Source organism: Tupaia chinensis, unplaced genomic scaffold, assembly GCF_000334495.1.
Source record: "Tupaia chinensis unplaced genomic scaffold, TupChi_1.0 Scaffold000119_1, whole genome shotgun sequence".
Lineage (NCBI taxonomy): Eukaryota > Metazoa > Chordata > Mammalia > Scandentia > Tupaiidae > Tupaia > Tupaia belangeri.
In genome coordinates this window covers 1,509,642-1,523,003 of record NW_006159585.1, presented here as the reverse complement: position 1 = coordinate 1,523,003, position 13,362 = coordinate 1,509,642, and positions in this window count along the sequence as shown.

The following is a 13,362-nucleotide window of genomic DNA, read 5'->3' as shown; positions in this document are numbered from 1 at the left end:
AGGAATGATTTAGGTGCATGGGGCTGAAAATCCTGTGGGGTCTTTTGTCGATTCATTTTTTACCCTTGCTCTTAGACTCAGGATGACCTCTGGGTGCCCTCAATGGCTTGGTGGCAGCCAAGTAAGCCTCTTAATGTCCACCCTCCTTCTTACCCTCTGCATCCCTGTCCACATGTTACTATACACACTATAGAAACAAATATTATGTTTGTCCTGATATTTTTTTCCCCAGAAGACAGAATTTCACACTCAAGATATGAGCAGGCTGGAAGAATCGGCTTGTTTGTACTATAGGAAAAGGCACATGCTTAGTAACCTTTCTGGCTCTCTCCATTTTTCACTTACCAACCTACTGTAGTCAGCCTCCCTCATGATACAACCTCCTTAGACAGTACCAAATGATCTGTTAATTGCGATGACTTTTAGGGGATCTGCGGAGTGATATTATACAAATCTTTCTTTTTCTTTTTTTTCTTTAATTTACCATTTTCCATGGCAGTACAAAGATCTTAGATCTCTGCAACTCCATTTACTCACCCCTGACTGATAAGAGTGTCGTATACTTCAGGCCACACCTTGTAGTTAATGGTACCAATATAATTTATAGTGGACACCTGTTTTGGTATACCCAACACTCTGGAGGGGCTGGAAATGAATCATTAAGAGTAGTTACAGGGACAAGCAGATGATGTAACGGTTATGTTGCTGGACAACATGTAGTTGAATGTGGTTCTAGTCCCTGACCCAGTGGCTTAAAACTCATACTGAGTGCATGTATGTGCAAGCCCAAGATCCTGGGGAAAAAATGGAGGAAAAGGGATTGTGATGTGGCCATCCCCCCCCACCCTGGGAGGTGATTTTTCACTTTCTGTCTCTCTGTCTCTCTCTCTGCCTTTCTGGCAAGTGCATGAACCTTATAGCAAAAATCTCTCTTAAAAAAAAAAAAAAAGAGTAGTTACATGGGTATGTATACATGACTGACCCCTATTAAAAACTCTAGGCATGTTGAATAAATAAAGCCAGATAAAGAGAGACAGAGAGACAGAGATACAAAAAGCAAGAAATCACTTTCTATGGGGTTTGTCCACACCACAATCCCTTCTCCTCCATTCTCCTCGCAGGATTTTGGATACACACGCACACATGCCCAGCATGAGTTAGAAGCCACCGGCCTGGGACTTGAACCATGGTAGGCCATGTAGGAATCCAGAAACATAAACATTATGCCATCTGCTCATTCCCCAGCTACATAGATTTTTGAAATATAAATGAAAAGAAGTACAAAGAAATTTTTAAAATGTGATTACCTTTAAACCTGCACAGTGATAACTGTAGTAGAGGGTGCTGATTAGAATAGGTGAGTGGTTTTTTTTGTTGTTGTTTTTGGTTTTTGTTTTTGTTTGTGTTTTGTTTGTTTGTTTTTTTACCTGGAAGTGATTCTATATAATTGTTTTGTATTAAATCATCAATTATTGATAAGTTTTATACACTTATGTGTATTTTTATGTCACAGTAAAGAAAAACAAAAAAATATACAGTGAAATACACGGCTTCACAAACTTCTCCCTTTTGAGTTATTTTCTGATGACAATTTTATGAAACATTTACTATTATCATGTTATTCTTTCAAATCTAGTATACAAAATGTAAAGAAAACCTCTCCACTTTCTTCCATGTTCTTTTGTTCGTCTCCTCTACCGGAAGCGATGGTGGCAGAGACCATTTCATGTGTTAAAAATAAAATGAACTTTAAAACTGTAGTTAGATTAGTGGATGGAAGCAAAAAAATAATAATACGTTTTTCCATTTTAAAAAAAGTTAGCAACATATCAATTCTTTTCTTGCCTAGTAGGATGTTTGCCAGAAGTATCGAATGCCTTGACCAAAGGAATGCTGCCTTTGTAATGATATGCTCCTTACTACAATTCCTCTTAAAGATTAGTAGAGGCTAGAGCTCAGCCTGAAGCATGTATTCTGAAATTGCAATATGAGTGTAGCTATGTCAACACACTGAAAACTTAGACAGGAAACGGCTCATCTTATTAAAAACTCATGCTTCCAAACCTTGCTTGGGGGTTATCTAATGAAAAGTGTGCCCTTTCACCTGTTGGACCCTTGCTGGATCTCTAGAGGGAGTTTACTGACAGAACCCGCTGTCGGCAATGCTGCCTTATTCAGTAGGCATCAGAATAATAACAACAATAATATTTATGCCCTGGCCTCAGTAAACTGTCTTTCTGAAAAACACCACAAGGCATTCTAAATTCACTATCTCATCGCTCCTCCTTTGGGCCCTCAGAGGCAAAATGGCTTGTTTATTCCATATTTACATATAAGCAATGAGAAAGTGGCCAGCAGCCTGTGTAACAGTTTTGACCTTCACTTACTGGGCTGTCACACAGCTTCCACAGATAGCTGAGAGCTCATCTCTGAAACATCCCTGCAAGTGAAGGTGTTGTTAAGTCCTTTAAAAGAAAAAGACAAAAATATAGCCACCTCAGGTTTTAGGAATAAGAGTTATCAAGCCAATTAGTTACCTACAGATGAATGAGAAAACCAGTTTTGCTAAAATACTTTCCAAGTAGCCTGGGGTCAAGTGCTTTTCCTAGTTAGTCCCTTGTGGTGACAATAATTAGGTTTCTGACCTTAGGTGGAGGGTCTTTTAGGGGGCACTTAAACTTCATTCAGTTGGATTTGATTTAATCATGACACTACACTGAACATTCGATTTTATGCTCACAACCTGTAGATAGCAATAGAGAGAGATCAGAAGATGAGTTCCATTTATAAAATTCCAGTTTTCATTGTCTTTGTCTTCCAAACTGAGTGGAGAGAAATCTAGTCTCTGTATTCGAGGTTATCTAAGACTTAACTACATCCCTTTTCTCCCTTCAAAGACTCTTCTGCAGCTCTTTCCTCAGACTTGGTGCTGCCTCCTTTGTTCGCATGAGGATACATGCTGCTTTATGAGCCACTAAAAGGATCAAAGTGACCCTGGGCTCGCTGAAGATTTATATCATTCATGTGCACATTTAATAAAGGTTGGCATTTGATAGTTCTTGACTATTCTAGATTAACTATTGCAATATGTGTGTTTGGACTTAAAGGAATAAAATAAAGAAAATCCTGGCTTTAACCCCTACATGCTCAGTGTCTACTCCTTGGTCTAAATTTGGATAATTTTTTTTTCTATGACATGTATTAAGGGTCATTGCACATTCCTCGCTAACTCATATTTGTTTCACATATTGCATTGATGTCTTTTTTAAAAGTATAGGTAGGTATGTGTAAGTGTTTAAACATCAACAAAAATTCTTGTTTATGATATCTCAGAATACAGGTTTTAGATCTGAATATCTTTAAGCTAGATGAAACTTGTTTGATTTTACATAAATGCTTATTTGGTGAATTTTAGTGGAGATTTTGCTAACAGTGTTCGTCTTTTTCTTATGTTGAAGTGATGCATAAAGATGTATAATTAGTTAGGTAGAAACTAGTTAACTCCCACTGATCTCCTAGGTATTTTTCCAGAAACACCTGAACTAAAAATGTTGCAGATTAGGACTAGCAGATGGAGTAATGGTTACATCGCTGGACTTTTATGTAGTTGACCATGGTTTGAGTCCCAGACCTGGTGACTTAAACCCACACTGGTGCATGTGTGTGTGCCCAAAGTCCAGAGAGGAAAAAGTGATTGAGGCATGGCCATTACCCCTAGGTGTGTGTGTGTGTGGGGGGGGTGTCATTTCTTGCTTTCTGTCTCTCTCTCTCTCTGTCTCCAGCGTGTGCATGCCCCCTAGCAAAAATCTCTCTTAAAAAAAAAAATGTTGCCAATGCCTGGATCCATGGAAGATCGTGGGTTCTGTTCCCTGTTGAACTGCACATGCCAGTCTGTGTGCCTATGATCCTGGCTGACTAGAAGGGTTAGAGAGGAATCAGAGCATGAGACCCAACAGGGATTCTCTTCTGTCTAACTGTCTCTCTTTCTCTACCTCTCATTGTCATGAAAAATGTTGTAAATGATATAAGGTGAATGAATTTTTTTCTTTTTTTTTTAAGGAGAGGTTTTTGCTATGGAGTGTATGTGCTCACCAGAGAGAGAGAGAGAGACAGGGACAGAAAGCAAGAAACCACTCCTCAGGGAGGATGACCATGCCCAAATCTCTTCTCTTTCATTCTCCTCTTGGGATTTTGGGCACACACGCACGCACACCTGGCTTGAATTTTAAACCACCAGGTCTGGGACTGGAACTGTGTTCAACTACCTGGGAGTCCAATGACATAACCATTACGCCATCTGCTGGTCCCATACAGTGACTGAATTTAAAAATAAGAATATAAAGGAAAAAAACTAAAATAAAAATAAGAAAAAAATGTCAGATAACTCAAAACATCCCATAGCCAAAGCCCAGTTTCAATAAGGCGAGAACAAGTCTTTTGCCAATAGAACTGAACAGTATTTGCTACTAATTTCTACTCCTCTTCACACCAGAAATTATGTCTGTGGGCAATCCTCAGGTGCCAAATTCATTGGGCAATTTTGTCCCCAGATCTCTTTTCTGCAATTTTTTGTATCTTCTGAGTGGATTTGCAGACCAGGGGCAGAACTTGCCCACCATCAGCAACTCTTGTAAAAGGAGCACATCAGCCGGCTGGGGAGGTTTCTAATTGAAGGCTTATGGTAAAGCATTGTTCCCCACCCACAAGGCAGCTCTCAGCACTCCAAGACCTGCAGGAGACTGCAAGCCAAGTCAATGGATAGCCAGTCCCAGCCCCATCTCTTTGGTGTTGGAAAAGCCCAAGGTTAGTCATCTGGTGACCCCACAGCCCCACAGCTGGTATTGATTGCAATCGGTGCTGCTGCTAGATGCTGCCTACTCAGGGGCTTTATTTTATTCTCAGAACTTGAGCCCAAGGTGTTTTTCAAAGTAACAGGGGTAAAAAGAAAATCAAAGTCAGATCCCACACAGAATCTGCTGAGGATGTTCATAGTCTTTCTTTAAAATCAGAAGGAGAGGCCAGCAGGTGGCATGGTGATTAAGGTGCTGGACTTCAAATGGTTGTCTGCGTGGTTTGAGGTCCAGACCAAACTGCTTGAAAAACACACAGGATGTGTGTGTGTGTGTGTGTGTGTGTGTGTGTGTGTGCGCGCGCGCACGCTCAAAATCCTGAAAGGAGACTAGAGGAAAAGGGATTGTAGCATGTCCATCCTCCCTCAGGTGAGGATACAGGGAATTTGATTTCTCACCTTCCCTCTCTGTCTCTTTTAGCAAACATACTTGCCCTATAGCAAAATCTGGGGAAAAAATAAATAAGTGAGTATTGAGGAAATTACTGAGGCCTAAGGAAAATGTCACAGCTGAAAATGTCCAGCTCTTAGAGGGAGAGATTCATGGTGAGTTTTTATCTCATTTTTTCTATTAAGTAGCTGTAAACTATTTTATTGAGGAGGGTTTCAAACAGGAAAAAGCCTTTGTTTTTCCAAATACTTCTTTAAACTCTTCTCTGTCTCAACTGCCTTCCAGCTGGGGAGCAAATTTCAAAACTTCATGGATACTTCATGTTATATTTTTTCTTATTTTGAAAGATTTTTGCTCTAGGGCACATGTGCTTGCCAGAGAGACAGAAAATGAGAGATCACCCCCAGGGGATATGATCATGCCAAAATCCCTTCTCCTTCATTCTCCTCTCAGGATTTTGGACACACATGCACATGTGCCGAGAGTTAGTTTCAAGCTGCTGAGTCCAGTACTCAAACCACAGTCTGCCACATTGGAGTCTAACACCTTAACCACTACTCCACACACTGGCCCTTAATTTACATTATTAAAAATTTCCAGCCCAGTTTAAAACCCCAGACCACTTTCCTTTCCTCAGTTTTTTCATAGTATAAACTTCAGCTATGACTCTGAGGAACTTTCCATATGACAACACGGTCTCCAGTTTTTGTTCTTTGCTAACTCTTGGTCTGTCTCCTTTTGGATTGGGACTCGGTAAATTCATGGGGGCAGGGGGCTAAAATCTTCTTTTGAAGTTGGCCAAAACTCAGAGGTATAGAGGCAGTATCAATATTTCTACAGTGTGTCCTCATTCGCCACTTGTCTCTGCCAGTGAAGAGATTTCTGGGAAGATAGTGCATAAAGTTTCCATGAAGCAGACTTGCTCAGTTTAACTCTGAGCCTTCCTATCCTTCAAGGACCCCATCACAAGAAATGTTCTTACTCTCTCTTCCATCTGTTGGTGGTTCCATGCCTTCATTACCACTCCTATTGGATCTTAGCTTGCCTGACTCATAGCTCTCTGAGCAGCCCAAATACACCTATCTCCTATTTATTTATGTATGTATTTATTTATAATTTGCTAGAGGGTACCTGCACTCACTAGAGTGAGAGAGAGTGAGAAAGCCTCCTCCCATGGGGGGGGGTGGTAACTCCACGATCCCCTCTCCCCCATTTTTCCTTCCTTTTGTGGTTTTTGAACACACACAAACACACATGCACACACACACACACACACACACACACACACACACACACCTGGTGTGTTTTCAACCTACCAGGTCTGGGACTCAAACCATGCTTTTGACAATGTGGGGATACAGTTGCCTTGACTACTAAGCCACAGGCTGACCCCTTGCCTCCTTTTTAAATGTCAGTCTCCTTTTAGCATCAGCTCTAGAAACTACTGAGGAATACTTTTTAATGTTCCACAGTCAAATGGAAACTGGAACAGCACTCTCTATCCCTTTTTTTCCCATCTTCAGATTTTTCCAGAACAAAAGAAAGCATAGGTCTTAATGTTCACATTTTTCAGGTTCAGTATCAGATGCTCCTAAGCACATATTTGAATCCCAAGTAGACTCCTTCCATTCTGCTCTTGAGCAGGTGCCAGAGTGGGCCTGAAGAGTCTTACCAAAGGGCCGGCTCTGTGGTGCAGCAGTGAAACACCTTTCAAGAGAAGTCAGATTGTAAACCTGGTCTCCCCAACCTAAAGAATGTCCAGCTCATGAGTGAGTGGCCAGGATCCTACTGGCTGGAGGCCTAGAGGAAGGAGATATGACGAGATCCTGCAGAGGGTGCTCATCTCCCTGTCTTTCTAGTGTGTGTGCATGCATTTTGTCATAAATACAAAGAAAAAATACGGACAAAATGTCCTAGTAAATTAAGGCTAAAGTTGTACGCCCCTCCTTCTTGAAGGTACACCATTCTCTATGGAGATTTTTCTCTAGAATCCCCAAATTGGCTTTTTGAGAGGAGCAATCCCTCCTGCTTTAAACTGAAAACTATGTTTTATCAGAATAAATGTGCCAAGTAGCTTCAGAGGAGTGTTTTGAAAAGTAGTCCAGCATGCCACCTACATCAAAATTCCCTGATGGCCTTGTAAAATGAGTATTTCTGTATAATGCTCCAGAAGAATCAAATAAGAATCTCCATCTAGTGGTCAGAAATCTCAATTTTTAACAAACTTTACAGTAGAAACCTTTGTGCCATAAAATAATAAGAAAAAATTACATCATTAAGATATCAGTGTACCCTTTTTCCCCAACTTGAGAACGTGGAACATTAATTCTCATCCCTCACGTTGTGTTAGAATCATCCGTGGGACATTTAAAGCATACTTAGACTAATCAGGGAGTATATATTATAGAAAATAGGAGTGACCTTTCTCTTTTTCAAACCCCATTTGCAATTGTTTTCATTACCTTTCATATGGCACTCGTTCTCTCCTCTATTTCAGTGATTTTTTTTTTACTGTCCTTTGTCTCTCCTAGAGTTCAATCTCTTAGAATGCAAAAGTAAGGCTTTCTCTTATTCATCTGACCAACATTTGGGAAATTGTATGAAAAACTGAGTTCTCTCTGTCTTGGTCTTTGTCTGTGTCTGTGTAATTATCAGCCGAAGAAGGAAAATGTAATTTCTTCCATTCACTTTGCAAAACAAGCAAGAGGCCCTTTGAGCTCTTGACTTCTTGGGCTTCCTTGACCCAGGTGAAACTTACCAACATTTTGTACAACAGAACAATAGTGCCTGTTTTTGTTCTGATGACCTAGGCCAATGACTGGGTTAGTATTGTTCCCTAGCTGATGTTCGGGCAGTATATTATGGTATTTCTTCTTTTTCTTTTTTCTCTTTTTTTTTTTTTTTTTTTTTGCCAGAGGATGTATGTGCTAGAGAGAGAGAGAGAGGAGGAGAGAGAGAGAGAGAACCCACCAGTGGAGCACTTCATACTCTTTCCTCCATTTCTTCATCCTATCAGGATTCGGGGCACACTCACACATGCACACAGATTTTTAAGCTGCCAAGGCTAGGATTTGTTTCTTTCTTTCTTTTTTTTTTTTTTTTTTTTTTGAGAGATTTTCACTGTAGGGCGCGTGCGCTCGCCAGACAGACAGAGAGAGACATAGAGACAGAAAGCGCGAAATCACCCCCCAGGGGGGATGGTCACACCGCAATCCCTTCTCCTCCATTCTCCTCTCGGGATCTTGGGCACGCACGCACACATGCCCGGCGTGAGTTTTAAGTCACCAGGTCCGGGACACGAACCGCGGTCGACTACGTGGGAGTCCAGCGACATAGCCATTACACTAACTGCTGGTTCCCCCAAGGCTAGGATTTGGACGTCGATTGGCCAAATGTGATCTGCTCCAGTGCTTTGGCCCTGTGCTATGGAGTCAACCCCATTCTGGAACTTTTGGTATTTCATGGGAGGAGGGACAGGAATGCTAAATATCTTAAAATGGACACAACACTCATGCAACATAATGTGCTGTCTTATATGACTTTGAACTGTTCTATCTATTGGGCCGGCCAGCATGTGGCAAGGTTGTTAAGGTGCTGGATCCCACATGGCCTACTACACAATTCGAGTCTCAGACCCATGGCTTGAAAAAGATACCAAGCCTATGTGCATGCATACCCAGACATCCTGAGGAGAAAGGATTGGGGCAAGGGAGCGATTTCTCACTCTCCTCACTCCGCCATCAATGCACACACCCTATAGCAAAAACAAAACAAAACAAACAAACAAACAAAAAACACAAAACAAACAAACAAAAACAAAATCTGTCTATGAAAACAAAAAAGTTCTAGCTATCCTGGTATAGGTGGTAGTATAGGTATTTGTAATTTTGGAAGACATGTGGCTGACTTAAGGTTTTGATCTTGGTCTACCCAGAGCATGCCAGGTACATGTGACAAAAGTCCTGACTGGCTGAAGGGATTGCTGTGAAGGAGGACCCTGTTAGGGGTCCTTCCCAGTACAACCCCTTCCCAGTATGTATATGGGTACTTTCTTCCATGTATTCCTTCTCTTAGAAATGAAAGAAAATATAAACTGTTAAAAATATATATCTCTTTTAAAAAACAGAGCAAAATAAAAAATCTGCCTGGAGTCTAGAACTACTTAAACTAAAAAGGTATAATTTTATTTATGTATTTTTGGCATGAATGAGAAAGACAAAGAAAGAGACAGAACCTCGTAACAGGAGCTTGATGCCATAATCCATGATCCAGCAGTCCTGGATCATGGGCACACACAGTCTTTGGATATGAACCCAAAACCATTCCATAGGGGTCAGCCTCACAGAGGGTCATGTTTTACTGCTGCACCATGGTCCTGCCCCTAGAACTACCTTAATTTAAACTGTAAATACAAAGATTTTTAGTTATATAGGAGTTCTGAATTCTTATGTTTTTCTGGTGATTGAAACCTTGTTTACTTAATCTGATAACCTTTGTGTTTTAATTGGAGACTTTCTTTATATTTAATGCAATTACCTACATATTAGAAATAAAAATCTCATCACATTCTGTTTCCTGTTTTCTTACCTGTGCTATGCTTCTTTCATTTCCATTTTCAAGATGGCATTATTAAATTCTAGTATAAATTAGAATATTGCTATTCCCCAAACAATGCAAGGCCCTTAGAATACTTTTACTCCATTTATATGCTCCACAATTTTAATTCTATTATAGCCATATAATTTTAAAGTTTCACCAAAAAAAAGTTGATATCACAAATTTTGATGTCAAGACCTCACAGAGTAATATCAGTGCATGGATTGGTGTTAATGAATCTCACCAAGCTTGGCAAACGGAAGCTTAAAGTCAGATTGATTTGAGTTGCAAAAATATGTTAATGTAAGGAAATGTTTCACAACAATTTGTGCCTGTTACATATCTAAACTGCACTTGGGATGCATGCAGGAGTTGTGTAAAATGTGCAGGAATAATCTTTTCTTTCAATGGGACTTAATGTCCAGTAGGAAAAAGGACTTTCTCTCTCTCTCTCTCTCACACACACACACACACACACACACACACACTAACACTTAACCATACACACATCTTCACACACTAAGAAATGCACCACCTGGAACATAGGAAGATACCTCAAATAGGCTGAATAAATATATATATATAGTATATTTTAGGTTTGTAAATGAATACTTCATGTTCTGTTAAATTTAATTTGAAATCTCCATTTAGCACCTATTACATGTGAGAAATACAGATAGACCTGTATTTATTCATCTTTGTTTCTATTCCAGCAATGTGGTACAGTAAATACTGATTGAAGAGTAAGAGAAAAATAAAGGCCTCATCAGACTTCCCATGTTCAAGTGACATAAAGGAATTTTCCCTGTATTTTAGCCTTAGTATGTTAAAGAAAACAGGGAGATAATGATCTAAAATTTATTTTTAACTATAATCAAGGACAACTGCAGGTATTTATAATTAAGATGAATAAGCAAAAAGAAAGGGAGGTAAATATATGGACAAAAATAATCTATAATGCCAAGAGAAAAAAAAATCAAAAGAGAAAGCTTATACATTTATGAGGTTTTCTAGATGTCACATCTAGGCAAGCAATGCTGTATAAAATATTAAGCAGCTCTAATGCTGACTGAGGAAATTTATGGAGTCTGAAGTACCTGTCTTAAATCATATCCACCGCTTACCTCTGCTTCTCACTCTTTAACCACACTTCTCTGAGGGCTTAAGTTGTGCCTCTTTGTTTCTTCAAATTTTGTGCAAAGGCTAAAACTATAAAGAAATGAGAAGCACCACTGGGGAGAGTATTAAGCATAGCAAAGAAGGTTCTTGCCATGAGCACAGGTGCTTAAGCTGCTGTTGGCTGGGGCTGTTTATCTTGGATGCTGAGTTTGTTATCTTATAAAAAGAAAGGTATTTTCTTCCTTCCTTGCTTTGCATTTGCTTCTTTTGTTTAGTCTTCCAAAAAATATTTACTCAACAACTCTTAGGTTGCAAATAATGTGTTGGAAGCCACGAGGGATGAAAGTTATGTGAAACATTTTTCAGCCTTCCAAGTCTTTATCACATTTGGGAAAAATAAACCTTCTCTATAAGCAAATAATATGCTAAGTTATTATGGATATGTGCTTAATTAATTGAACAAAACAATCATTACTGAGTGGAGAAGAGAACATTTATTTATGTCTTCATTTATTCATTCATCTAATACTAGAAAAATAATTATTTATTGAGCAACTATTATGCACAGCCTTTGTTTAGGCAGTAGGAATTGGTGATTTCCAGTAGTTTTTACTGTAGTTGAGAAGATTAAAAATGGATAATAAATAATATTTTTAAATAGTGACACAGCTCTGAAGGAATGGAATGATGCAAGAGACTTGAGTGTGATCAGGATGAAATTATTTTATAGGCGGCAGTCAGAAAAGGCCTCTCTCTGGGGCTGAATGGTGGTTTGGTGGTGCAATGTAATGCTCTGTGAGGCAGATTCATGTGGTAAGATTCTGGGTTCATGTCCACAGATCTTCCTGAATATACTGAGTATTCATAGTGACTGAAACTGAGGGTGAATTACAGTGCCAAAATCTTGTTGATGAGGCTATCTCTTTCTCTCTCTCTCATGAAAGAATAGAACAAATAAACTTAAACAAGGAAAGGCCTTTCTGAGGAGGTAGGTTTTGAATGCAACCTGAGACAAGTGCAAGAACCAGGTGGCATATCCATCAGAGTGAACATTCCAGCACCAGTAAGGAAGCTTCTCAAGAAAAAATAAACTTGTTATGTCAAAGAGTCAGTGAGGAGAGTGGTAGGAGGTCAAGCTGGTTAGTTTGGAGAGGGGGCAGGAAGGACTCCAGGGAGGACTAACCAGATCATGTAGAGGTCTTGTAGGCCCCCAGGTCTTGTAGGTCTCCAGATCAGGTAGGGTCTTGCAGGCCAGAAGTAGAAATTTGGGTTTGACTCTAAAGGCAATGGGAAGTTGGTGAAAACTTTAAAGGAGAATGCAGGATTCAATTCACATTTAAAAATGCTCCTTCTGGGAACCAGCAGTTAGCGTAATGGCTATGTCGCTGGACTCCCACGTAGTCGACCGTGGTTCGTGTCCCGGACCCGGTGGCTTAAAACTCACGCCGGGCGCGTGTGCGTGCATGCCCAAGATCCCGAGAGGAGAATGGAGGAGAAGGGATTGCGGCGTGACCATCCCCCCTGGGGGGTGATTTCTCGCTTTCTGTCTCTATGTCTCTCTCTGTCTGTCTGGCGAGCGCATGCTCCCTACAGTGAAAATCTCTCAAAAAAAAAAATAAATGCTCCTTCTGTCAGCAGTGCGGAGAGTGATTAGGAGGAAACAAAGAGAAGCTTTAGGAAGTTTCCTTAGATGTTTAGAGAGTGATGCCAGTTTGGAAAGAGAACTGGCTGTCATGCAGTAAAATGATTCCATGCATCTTCTGGAACAAAGAAGCATTTGTAGGACTTGGCAAAAGTTTACATGTGAAGAATGAAGAAGAAGGAGACAACACAACTCCTGCTTGTGGTTGACAACCTCACAAGAGCTAGAGCTACTGTCTGATGAGTTAGAAAAAAATAAAAGAGGAATTTATTCACAAAGATAGTAAATTTTGAGATGTATATGAGGTATTCAATAGAAGCTGCAAGGGAGAGAACTTTATATATATGCTTTGCCTTTACTAGAAAATCTAATTTAAGATTTAAAAAGCTTTCATGGCATAAGCACATTGATAGTATTTTAAATAATGACTATTGGATCCTCTTTCAAGAAGTAAGTATATACATACAGAGCAAGGGGTCCAAACAGAATGCATGGAGAAGGAACATACCAAGGAACTCAAGAAGTTGCAATGAAGTAGGTAAAAAAATTAGGAAGCTATATTGTAGAAAGCAAAAGGAAATGAGTGAAGATGAAGACAGGATGAGTACCATTGCCCACCTATTGGATTTGGAACTTTGAATCTTGTATGTAAATACCTTCGTTTTCTTTGTTCATTTTGCTAAATATTAGTCCATAGAGAGAGATCAATACATAGTGTTGCAAGGCAAACATTTGGTGATCTCTGTTCCACTATTTGAGCCAGAA